Source organism: Manihot esculenta, chromosome 12 (assembly GCF_001659605.2).
Source record: "Manihot esculenta cultivar AM560-2 chromosome 12, M.esculenta_v8, whole genome shotgun sequence".
Classification (NCBI taxonomy): domain Eukaryota; kingdom Viridiplantae; phylum Streptophyta; class Magnoliopsida; order Malpighiales; family Euphorbiaceae; genus Manihot; species Manihot esculenta.
In genome coordinates, this window is record NC_035172.2 from 35,938,353 (window position 1) to 35,951,317 (window position 12,965).

The following is a 12,965-nucleotide window of genomic DNA, read 5'->3' on the forward strand; positions in this document are numbered from 1 at the left end:
TCTTCTGCGGATATCTGCATAACTCTTCTGCCGACTAGCAGCAGTCTTGATCCTCTCTCTGATTATGGGTACCACCCTGCTGGTAAGCTCTACTAACTCCGGACCCGCAAGAGTCCTCTCTCCTACTTCCTCCCAGCAGATAGGTGATCTGCACTTCCTCCCATACAAAGCTTCATATGGAGCCATCCCTATGCTAGCATGATAGCTGTTATTGTAGGCAAACTCCACCAAAGGTAGATGCTGCCTCCAAGAACCGCCAAAATCTAGCACACACATTCTGAGCATATCCTCTATTGTCTGGATGGTCCTCTCTGACTGTCCGTCTGTCTGTGGGTGGAAGGCAGTACTGAAGTCTAATCTGGTACCCATAGCGTTCTGCAGACTCCGCCAGAACCTGGAGGTGAACTGGGGCCCTCTATCTGACACTATAGATACCGGGACCCCATGCAGTCTGACAATCTCATCTACGTACACCTGCGCCAACTTGTCCACAGAGTAACCACTCCTGACAGGGATGAAGTGAGCAGATTTGGTGAGTCTGTCCACAATCACCCATATGGAGTCCAATCTGTTGGACGTCGCCGGTAACCCCACTACGAAGTCCATAGCTATATTCTCCCATTTCCACTCTGGAATCGGTAGTGGATTCAACATTCCAGCCGGCTTCTGATGCTCTAGTTTCACCCTCTGACACACATCGCAGGCTGACACGAACAGTGCCACATCCTTCTTCATAGCTGGCCACCAATACACTCTCTTCAGATCCTGATACATCTTGGTGGCTCCAGGGTGAACACTATACCTGGTATTATGGGCTTCCCCCATAATATCTCCCTTCAGACCAATGTCATCTGGCACACATAATCTGTTCCCGTAGCGGAGGATCCCCTTATCATCAAATCTGAACTCACTGTCCTTGCCTGACTGAACAGTCCTGGCAATCTTCACTAACTCTGGGTCCTCATGCTGTTTCTGAGCCACTTGCTCCAGAAACACGGGTGTCACTCTCATCTGAGCCACTAAGGCACCTGTGCCAGACAACTCCAACTGTAATCCCTCACTCATAAGTCTGTGGAACTCCTTCACCACCGGCCTCCTCTCTGCTGAAATGTGGGATAGACTGCCGAGTGATTTCCGGCTTAGGGCGTCTGCCACAACATTCGCCTTACCCGGATGGTACTGAATCTTGCAATCATAGTCACTCAACAGCTCTACCCATCTCCTCTGCCTCAAGTTCAGTTCTCTCTGACTCAGGATGTACTGCAGGCTCTTATGATCTGTGAAGATCTCACACTTTACCCCATAAAGGTAATGCCTCCACATCTTGAGTGCAAAGATCACTGCTGCCATCTCTAGGTCATGTGTGGGGTAATTCAGCTCATGCTTCTTCAGCTGCCTAGAAGCATAAGCGATCACCCTCTCATTCTGCATTAGCACACAACCCAGTCCCACACGGGACGCATCACAATATACTGAGAAGTCATCATCACTTTTTGGCAGAGCTAACACCGGTGCTGAAGTCAACCTCCTCTTAAGCTCCTCAAAGCTTTCCTCACACTGATCGGTCCATATGAACTTCTGATTCTTCTTTGTCAATTTGGTCATAGGAGCAGCAATCTTTGAGAAGTCCTGAACGAACCTCCTGTAGTAACCTGCTAAACCCAGAAAACTCTTGATCTCGGTCACTGTGGTGGGTCTAGGCCAGTTAGCTACAGCCTCTATCTTCTTGGGGTCTACTTCAATACCCTGTTCTGACACAATGTGCCCCAAGAATGAAATGCTCCTAAGCCAAAACTCACACTTGGAGAACTTGGCATACAAGCCATGCTCTCTCAAGGTCTGCAAAACTGTCCTCAGGTGATGGGCATGCTCCTCTGCATTTCTGGAATACACTAAGATATCATCTATGAAGACAATAACGAAGTGATCCAGATACTGACTGAATACTCTGTTCATGAGGTCCATGAATGCTGCAGGGGCGTTGGTCAACCCAAACGGCATCACAAGGAACTCATAGTGCCCATACCTGGTCCTGAAAGCTGTTTTCGGTACATCTTCATTCCTTATCCTCAACTGATGGTACCCTGATCTCAGATCTATTTTGGAGAAACAACCTGCTCCTGTTAGCTGGTCGAATAGATCGTCGATCCTCGGCAAAGGGTACTTGTTCTTGGTAGTGACCTTGTTCAACTGTCTGTAGTCGATACAAAGTCGGAGGGATCCATCCTTCTTCCTCACAAACAAAACCGGAGCACCCCAAGGTGAAGTACTCGGTCGGATGAAACCCTTATCTACCAGCTCTTGCAACTGTTCCTTCAGTTCTTTCAATTCAGCTGGTGCCATCCTGTAGGGAGGGATAGAGATCGGTCTGGTACCAGGCATTAACTCAATCTCGAACTCTATCTCCCTAGCAGGTGGTAACCCTGGCAGCTCGTCTGGGAAAACATCTAAGAACTCACTCACCACAGGCACTGAGGCGGGCTCTCTGACATGACTATCTAACTCCCTCACATGAGCTAGAAACCCCTGACATCCCCTCCTAAGCAACCTACGAGCCTGAAGAGCTGAGATCAGACCTCTAGGTGTACCCCTCTTGTCTCCTCTGAAGACGACCTCTGACCCATCCTGATCTCTGAATCTGACTACCTTGTCTCTACAGTCCAAGGTAGCACCATGGGTCGATAACCAATCCATCCCTAGAATGACGTCAAAATCTGTCAAATCTAGAACCACGAGGTCGGCGGAAAGGCATCTTCCCTCTATGAAAACTGGACTACATTGGCAGACTGCCTCTGCCACTGACGGGTCACACTTGGGTCCACTGACCCATAGGGGACACTCTAACCCAGAGACCATCAATCCTACCCTCTCCACGACTCTCGGAGCAACAAAAGAATGAGATGCACCCGGGTCCATTAAGGCATACACATCAGAACAACCAATGATGAGATTACCTGCCACCACGGTGTTGGATGTGTTGGCCTCCTGCTGAGTCATAGTGAAGATCCGTGCCGGAGCTGATGGACCTTCACCTCTGTATCCTGCTGATGAAGAGGCTGACCCTCTCCCTCTGCCTCTGCCACTGGCCTGTGTTGCGGCTGGAGCTACTGGCTGCACCACACTGCCGGAGGCTGTCTGCTGAGACGGTGCGGCAAAGGCTGCTCTAGGACAGTCTCGAGCCAAATGACCCGCCTGTCCGCATCTGAAACATGTGTTTGTCCCTGCCAGACATACTCCCTTGTGTGGTCTCCCACATCTCATACATGCTGTAACCTCTGCGCCAGAGCTTGAGCCACTGCCTATACCCAGACCTGACTTGATCTTGTTCCAGAACTTATTCTTCTTAGATTTTCTGTGGCCTCTGTCCCACTTCTTACTGCCTGCAACTGCTGCACTCAGAGAAGAAGAGTCTAACCTTTCCCCACCTGGGGTCTTGGAACCAGAAGACTGTGCCACTGACTATTTTACCTTCCCCTCAACGATAGCACTAGCCTCCATTCTCCTAGCCATATCCACTATGGCATGGAAACTCTCCCTCTCTGCTGACTGTATCAAAGCGGAATACCTGGAGTGCAGCCTCATAATATATCTACTTGACTTCTTTTGATCTGTGTCCAAATTCTGCCCAGCATATGGCAACAACTCCAGGAACCTGTCTGTGTACTCCTCCACACTCATCTGATCAGTCTGCCTCAACTGTTCAAATTCTATCATCTTCTGCTCTCTAGAGCTCTCAGGGAAAGCCCATCCTGCAAACTCATTTGCGAACTCCCCCCAGGACATACTGTCCGCTCTCGGGTTCACATAGTCCTTAAACCAATCACGTGCCTTCTTGCACTCCAGTGTGAACCCAGCCATCTGAATGGCTCTACTGTCATCAGCCCCTATCTCATCTGTAATAGTCTTGACCCTGCTCAGATACTCAAATGGGTCATCGCCTGCTCGGTACTGAGGAGCACCCAACTTCATGTAATCGGTCATCTTGACCTTGCTCCCTCCAGATGAGGTAGGTTTGGGTACTTGTGTTTCCGGGACAGTAGGTACTGGTGGTGGTGGAGGTGCAACATCCCCTGGGATAGGGTTTGCTGTACTGGTATAGGGAGGTGGAGGTGGGTACATGGGGTACTGAGAGTATGGTGGGTAGTAAGGTGGGTATGGCATATGTGGAGGATAAGGGCTAAAACTGGGGTTATCCGATGTACCTCCCATCGAATACCCTGGATGGTGTGAATAGGGTGGGTAGTGATGTGGCTGGACATAACTCGAGGCCTGAGTGCCTCCTTCTGATTCTCCCATGCCCTCTTCCGGCATGCTCACACCGAGACTGCCATCCCTCCTCTGGTCTACTTCCATATCCTCAGACATTCCTCCCTGCACTGTTCCCCTTACCGATCTGCTTCTACCCAGATCCAAAGACCTTCTAGGGTCTCTAGCTACTCTGTCTCTGTTGGACCTACTGGACATTGCCCTAGGCAAAGCTGAAGGACGAGCATCAGCGCCCTCGTCCTGAGGTGGCACTCCAGTCAATCGTGCAGATCGACGAGTTCCTCTCATTCTATCTTCTGAAAAACAGCACATAGCATAAGCAATCATTAGCATCATATGGTTCATGTGGAAACACATGAACCCTCATCACATACATAGCATCACATCATAGCATTTATGCACATGCATATCATCATGGCATATCATATCATCATATAGACAGGACTCTACATCCTATCCTAGTGGACATGATTTTTCTAGTGTGCTTGACCTTCTAGAACATCTATGAGCCCGACACACTAGGTCCGACCATATGAACCTAGGGCTCTGATACCACTCTGTAACGACCCGGGAATCCGACCCATTACCGGCGCTAGGATCCAGATCGGCTTAAGGCCGCCGGGACCCGTAGCAAGCCTACATACCTCCTGTAAACCTGTGGAATCCCATACATAACAACATATACATGATCTGTAAAAATTTTTCTTTTCTCTTATCCAAGCAAAACCTGTGCATGCACAAAATCATACATAAACCCCACACTGGAGTCCTCATCAAATACTCCAATGGGGTATCATCATCATACATATCAGCTTGGATAATCATGGTCATTAACATCATTACTCATTAAACACTCTGTACATAATGGGGATTCACACACCTCTAGGTCAAGCACTACTATAATCCTCAATACATCATCAAATCATTCATTACATTACATGGTCATATATACTCATTACATCATGTTCATGTCCACTACTATCTATTACAACATACATGACTTAACTTCACTCTAGCCGACTTCCTGATCTATCCTGTACCTGCAACTCTGGGGATAAAGGGAGTGGGGTGAGCTACTAGAGCCCAGTGAGCAGAATAATAAAACATCAATTTAAATCATGCTTTCATGTATGCGCCATAACACAAACATTTCACAACAAGGATGAACTTGTCACCATTTAGCCCCTATCTTTCTTACTTATACATGCCGGGGGCGTAGAGCCGTAGCAGGCACACCCGGACTTCCATAATCTGTCATAGTGCCAGGGGCGTAGAGCCGTAGCAGGCACACCTGGACTCACATAGGCTATCATGACATACAAGGGCTAATGGATCATTCAACATTCATCCACATCAACAACAAAGTATGCAATGCAACATATTCGTGAATTCTAATGCAAACAACCTAATATATCTCATGGCATTCATGATGCGTGAATCATGCTAAAACATTTCATTAATTTGCTTTAAAACTTAAAGTTTATTCCACTCACCTCTGGCTAGCTCTGAAGAGACTCTGAAGCAGCTGGCTCACTGCTGGGGGTCTCGGTTCCTCGGGTCCGAACCTACACAGGTGGACTCAAATGAGGGACCAAACATACCTGAATATGACTCTAAAATACTCCCCAAAAACCCCCTAAAACATCCTGAAAACATCACATGAAAACATGCAAGAAATGGCTGAACAGGGCACTTTCGGCGGCAGGTTCGGCGGCCGAAAGTCCCTCTGCAGCCGAAAGTCATGCAGGTTCGGCGGCACTTTCGGCGGCCGAACCTCCCAGACAGAGACGAAACTTGAGTTTCGGGGGCAGGCTTCGGCAGCCGAAACTGCCTCCACAAGGGGGTTCGGCGGCCGAAAGTCACTTCGGCGGCCGAACCTGAGTTTCTGCCGAAGGGCAGAAACTTGGCTCCCTTGTGTCCACAGCCTCCAAAACGCCTCAAAACATGCATAAACTTGTTTCTACACATGCACACACATCATACATTACACCTAGGGGTCTCAAACTACAATATACCCCAACTACAACACTTCAAACAACACATTTCCAACATACATTGTTCAAATCACAACATAAACCCATAAACCTAGCAACAAGCCTAAACATGCATTCTACCCCATCAACTTGCATAAAACTTTCATAAAACATAAAAGAAGCATAGATCGAAGCTTACCTCTTGAAGATCGAGAGGAAGAACGACCCTAGCTCGAAAAATGGAGGGATTTAGCTCCAAGACTTCCAAGCTCCAAAACTTGTTTCAAAAGCTTAAATCTTCAAAACCAAGGGAAAACAAGTGAAAATCTTGAAAGATTTAGAGGAAGAACATCAAAAATGGGTGAGGGACGGCGGAAAGCTCACCTTGGCCGAAAATGGGGAAAAGCTCGCCCGTTTTCGGCTAAGGGACCCTTTTATAGTGGCTGGCCAGACCACGTTCGGGGGCCGAATGTGCCTCCGCATGCATGCCATGTTCGGCGGCCGAACCTGGACTTCCCTCACTCATGCTTTCGGGCGCCTAAAGTCCCTCCGAAAGCATGCATGTTCGGCGGCCGATCTTTGGAGTTCGGCGGCCGAACCTGGGTTTTCCTCCAAGGATTTTTCATGCAAAAACTCATTTAATTTCTTACTTAAAAACATGAAATACATGAAAACATTTCATAAAATCATAGTTTTACCCTTCTAGAGGTTTCCGACATCCGAGGTCCCACCGGACGGTAGGGATTCCGATACCGGAGTCTAGCCGGGTATTACAATAGGGACTAAATAATATTTTTTTTCATTTTATTATTGATAAGGGTATTTTTGGGATTATATTTATTCTCTTTCCTTTGACCAGGTGAAAATCATTGACTTAACAGAAATTTTTGACGGAGGGACCTTGAATTTTGACGGAATTAAATCTCAGGGACGAAAGTGTTGGGTTCTAAAAATAGAGGGACGAATTCGTTAATTACGCTATACCTCAGGGACTAAAAAGTAATTTTTCCTTTAAAGAGTGATGTTCTTCACCTCATTCGGTTCGGCCGCCGAACTTTAGCTTAGGCCGCCGAACCTGAATTTTTCTGAGAAAGATATAACGGCTATTTCTGAACATGAACGGCTCTATTTGCATTTAATGCATCCCCAACGGCCATATTTATGACTGAACTATAAATACAATGAGTTTTTGATATGAAAAGGTTACAACAACCATCTAAGCAAATATTTATTGAGATTACAACATTTTTCATTCTCTCTCTCAAAACCTTGAGCCAAAGCATTGATTTCTTGAAAGCTTGTTTTGAGTTGTAATTGGTTGGCTTTTCAGAGTGAGTAAAGGTTGTTGAGAGATTCTGTTGTTGTGAGTGTGGCATTGAGCAAAGAATTGCTCTTGAGTGAAAAAGAGATTTGTAAAGAGCAAAGGCTTGCTCTAAGATTGTAAGGGTTTTAATCTTCACCCAAAGAAGATTTGATAGTGGAGTTGAACTCTCAAGGTGGACCTTGAGGAGAGGACGTAGGCTTGGGATAGCTGAACCTCTATAAATTCTTGTGTTGATTATCTTCTTCCTTATTGCCTTCTATTTTGTGCTTTTCCCTTTAAATTTTTTATAAACCCAATTCACCCCCCCTCTTGGGTTGCTTCAAGGGACAACAAGTGGTATCAAAGCTAAGTCTCCCTATCTTGAAGATATAATTATCTTGGAGTAAAGATCAAATGGCAGCCCTCAATTCTCAAGAAGGTCAATCGGTTGTGAGACCACCTTTCTTTGATGGAAATGACTTTCTATATTGGAAAAATAGAATGTATTATTTCCTCAAATCGGAAGAAGTTGATTTGTGGGATATTGTAGAGAATGGTCCCTTCTTTCCCACAAGAGTGATAGATGGAAACCAAGAGCAAAAACCTAAGAGTGAATGGAGTGAACTAGAGAAGAGAAGGGTAGCCATTAATGACAAAGCCATTCACATCTTATTTTGTGCTCTTAGTAGAAGTGAGTACAACAAAGTGTGCATGAAGTCTACCGCAAAGGAAATTTGGGATGCTTTGGTTATCACTCATGAAGGAACTAATCAAGTCAAAGAAAACAAGATGGAATCCCTCATTTACCAATATGAGTTGTTCAAAATGAAATCCGATGAAACTATTAGTCAAATGTATGATAGGTTCATTGAGATCATTGGAGGGATGGAATCTCTTGGGAAGACATTCACAAATGAAGAGTTGGTGAAGAAAATCCTTATATGTCTACCTAAAGAATGGCTACCAAAGGTAACTTCTTTAAAGAATGCCAAAGACTTGAGAAAAGTGCAATTGGATGAACTCTTGGGGAATCTCATTGACTATGAGATGACTCTAAAGAGAGAGCAAGTGGAGGAACCTAGCAAGATGAAAAAGAACATTACTCTAAGGGTAGCCTCCGAAGATACTAGTGAGGAAGAAGAAGAGATAAGTGAGGAAGAACTAGCCTTGGTAACTAGGAGAATAAGGAAGTTGCTTCTTCAAAATAAAAAGTTCATCCCAAGGAAGAATTTTAGAAAGGAAAAGGGTGAATCAAGCAAAAAGGAAGTTGTCATTTGCTATGAGTGCAATAAGCCGGGTCACTACAAAGTGGATTGTCCCAAGTTGAAGAAGCCTATCAAGAAGTTCAAGAAGAAGGCCTTCAAAGCAACATGGGATGAGTCAAGTGATACCGAAGAGGAGGAGGTTGGTGATGAAATTGCCAACATGTGCTTCATGGCTCTAGAGAAAAGCTCCAATGAGGTAACCATACTTGATGACTCTACTTTATGTGATGATGTTGTTGAGTTTTCATATGATGAACTTGTTGGTGCTTTAAAATTGATGAATGATGAGCTTGAAAAGAGTCATAAGAAAAACAAGTTTTTGAAATGTGAGTTAGCTAGCTTGAAAAAGGAAAGTGAGAACTCACCTAAGGAACCTTTACCCTTAAATGATCCTTTACAAAAATCCTTAGATGAGCTCTCATTAGAAAATAAAAAGTTGAAAAATGAAGTCCTTGAGTTGAAAAATTCTCTTTCAAAATTTTTAAAAGGCAAGGACAAACTTGATGAAATTTTAGACTCTCAAAGGTCTCCTAGCATCAAGTATGGCCTTAGCTATGATAAATCAACTCAAGCAAACTTTTCTAAAACCGTTTTTGTTAAAGCTACTAACTCACATGAACCTAAGGTTTCTAGCTCAAATGTAAATGTGCCTAAAGCCTCTACCAGTAATATGTCTATGAGAAATGTACATGTACACCAATCCACTAGTTACAACACTCATATAAGACACACACTTAGGCAATTTGCATATAAGAGAAATGATCATTATAGAACACACACTTCTAGTTCACAAAATCACCACTCTAATCATATCTCTTGCTCACATGCTTTTAATAAACAAAGGAGAAATGGCCACATGAGAACTCAAACACACTCACTCACCTATGTACCTAGAATAAGAAGGTTCAATGGTCATTGTCACTATTGTGGCAAGTTTGGTCATACCAATTATAAGTGTACTATTAGAAAATTGCATCTTGGATATGGTAGCATATGGAAATTGGATAGTGGAATGACTAACCCCCAAGGACCCAAGTACATTTGGGTACCTAAAAGTGTTTGAATTCTTTTTTTAGGTGTGCTTGAAATCCTCAAAAATTGAAAGCAAATGGTATCTAGATAGTGGATGTTCAAGGCACATGACCGGAAATTCAAGTCACTTCATCTCTCTTGAAAAGAAAGACGGAAGTGGACAAGTAACTTTTGGAGACAATGGAAAAGGTAAAATTGTTGGCATAGGTAAAGTCGGTAAGGAAAACTCTCCTATTCTTGATAAAGTTCTCTTAGTTGATGGTTTGAAGCATAATTTATTAAGTGTAAGTCAATTATGTGATAAAGATTGTAGAGTTATCTTTGAACCAAAATCATGTTTTGTTTCTAGAATGTGGAATAACAAAATATTGTTTGTTGGTGAAAGAGTTGAAAATATTTATCTTATTGATTTACAAGCTATGACTAACCTAGATATGAAGTGCTTTGTGTCTATTAGTGATAACTCTTGGATTTGGCATAGAAGACTTTCTCATGCTAGCATGGATCTCCTCAAAAATTTGAGCAAAGATGAGCTAGTTGATGGCCTTCCAAAGATCAAATATGAAAAGGACAAAGTATGTGATGCATGTCAAATGGGTAAGCAAGTTAAGAGTTCTTTTAAAGCTATTAATAAGGTAATCTCTTCTAGACCTTTGCAACTCTTGCATATGGATTTATTTGGTCCAACTAGAGTAGCTAGTCTTGGTGGCATGCATTATGGTTTTGTTATAGTTGATGACTACTCTAGGTATACTTGGGTTGTGTTCCTTGCTCATAAGGATGATTGTTTTGATGATTTTAAAAGTTTTTCAAAGAAAGTTCAAAATGAAAAGGGTTTTCAAATTTCTTTAATAAGGAGTGATCATGGTAGAGAATTTGAAAATGAAAAATTTGAAGTCTTTTGTAATAAGTTAGGGATCACTCATAATTTCTCATCTCCTAGGACTCCCCAACAAAATGGTGTTGTTGAAAGAAAAAATAGAACTCTTTTAGATATGGGGAGGACTATGTTAAGAGAGTATAATTTACCTACTTATTTTTGGGCGGAAGCCATAAATACGGCTTGTTATGTTTCAAATAGAGTTTTAATTAGACCTCTCTTAAATAAGACTCCTTATGAGCTTTGGAATGGAAGGAAACCTAGAGTTAGTTATTTTAGAGTTTTTTGCTGTAAATGCTTCATATTAAACAACAAGGATAATCTAGGCAAATTTGACTCCAAAACCGATGAAGGTATCTTCTTAGGATACTCTATCTCTAGTAAATCATATAGAGTATTCAATAAAAGAACCTTGATAGTTGAAGAGTCAATGCATGTTGTTTTTGATGAATCTAATCCCTTTGCTCCTAGAAAGAAGGTATCTTGTGATGATGATCTTGTAGGTAACCTTGATGAGTTGACCTTTGAAGATCCTCAACCTCATGGAGATCAAAGTCAACCCAAGGAGGATTCAATAGAGGCAAAGGAAGATGAAGTTGGACTTCAAGAGCAACAAATGCAAATTACACAAAGTCAAGGAGTCCAACATGACTTGCCAAGGGATTGGGCCTACAAGAAGGATCATCCCAAGGATCAAATAATTGGTGATGCATCACAAGGGATAACTACTAGATCTTCTATTAGACATGTATGTAATAATATTGCATTCATATCTCATATAGAACCTAAATCTATAGATGAGGCTATTAGTGATGAGAGTTGGGTTCTTGCTATGCAAGAAGAACTCAACCAATTTGAAAGAAACAAGGTTTGGACCTTAGTTTCTAGACCAAAACATCACCCCACCATAGGCACCAAATGGGTGTTTAGAAATAAGCTTGATGAAGATGGCAATATCATTAGAAACAAAGCTAGGTTAGTAGCTAAAGGCTATAACCAAGAGAAGGGCATAGACTATGATGAAATATTTGCCCCCGTAGCTAGATTAGAAGCCATTAGAATCTTGCTTGCATATGCATCATACATGAATTTTAATCTCTTTCAAATGGATGTGAAAAGTGCTTTTTTAAATGGTTTTATTGAGGAGGAGGTTTATGTTGAGCAACCTCCGGGGTTTGAAAATCATGACCTTCCAAATCATGTTTTTAAATTGTCTAAAGCTTTATATGGTTTAAAACAAGCTCCAAGAGCTTGGTATGAAAGACTAAGCAATTTTCTTTTGCAAAATGGTTTTTCAAAAGGCAAAGTGGATACAACACTCTTTGTCAAAAATCATGAAAATGACATCCTTGTGGTGCAAATATATGTTGATGATATCATATTTGGTGCTACTAATGTGTGTTTGTGTGAAGAGTTTTCAAAAGTTATGAAAAGTGAGTTTGAGATGAGCATGATGGGAGAACTCAAATTCTTCCTTGGGCTTCAAATCAAACAAGCTAAGGATGGCATCTTCATCAACCAAGCCAAATACACAAAGGAGCTAATCAAAAGGTTTGGAATGGAGAATAGCAAGCCTAGTATAACTCCAATGAGCACAAACACCAAGCTTGACAAGGATGAAAAGGGTAAGCCAATTGTTGAAAAGCTCTATAGAGGTATGATCGGAAGCCTTTTATATCTCACTGCATCTAGACCGGATATCATGTTTTCCGTATGCTTATGTGCACGTTTTCAATCATGTCCTAAAGAGTCTCATTTGCATGCCGTTAAACGCATTCTTAGATATTTAAATGGTTCATTGCATTTGGGGTTATGGTATCCTAGAAGTACATCCTTTAGTTTATGTTCCTACTCGGATGCCGACTTTGCCGGAAGCATTCTTGATAGGAAAAGTACCTCGGGTACTTGTCAACTTCTAGGACAATCTCTTGTTTCTTGGTGTAGCAAGAAACAAAATTCGGTTGCACTTTCAACCGCCGAAGCCGAATATGTGGCGGCGGGTCTTTGTTGTAGTCAAATCCTTTGGATTAAGCAACAATTAAGAGACTTTGAAGTGTCTCTTGATCACATTCCTATTAAATGTGATAATACAAGTGCAATCAATCTAACCAAGAACCCCATTCAACATTCTAGAACTAAGCATATTGACATTAGACATCATTTCATTCGTGATCATGTGTTAAATGGTGATGTTGTTCTTGAATTTGTGGATACAAACAACCAATTAGCTGATATTTTCATAAAAC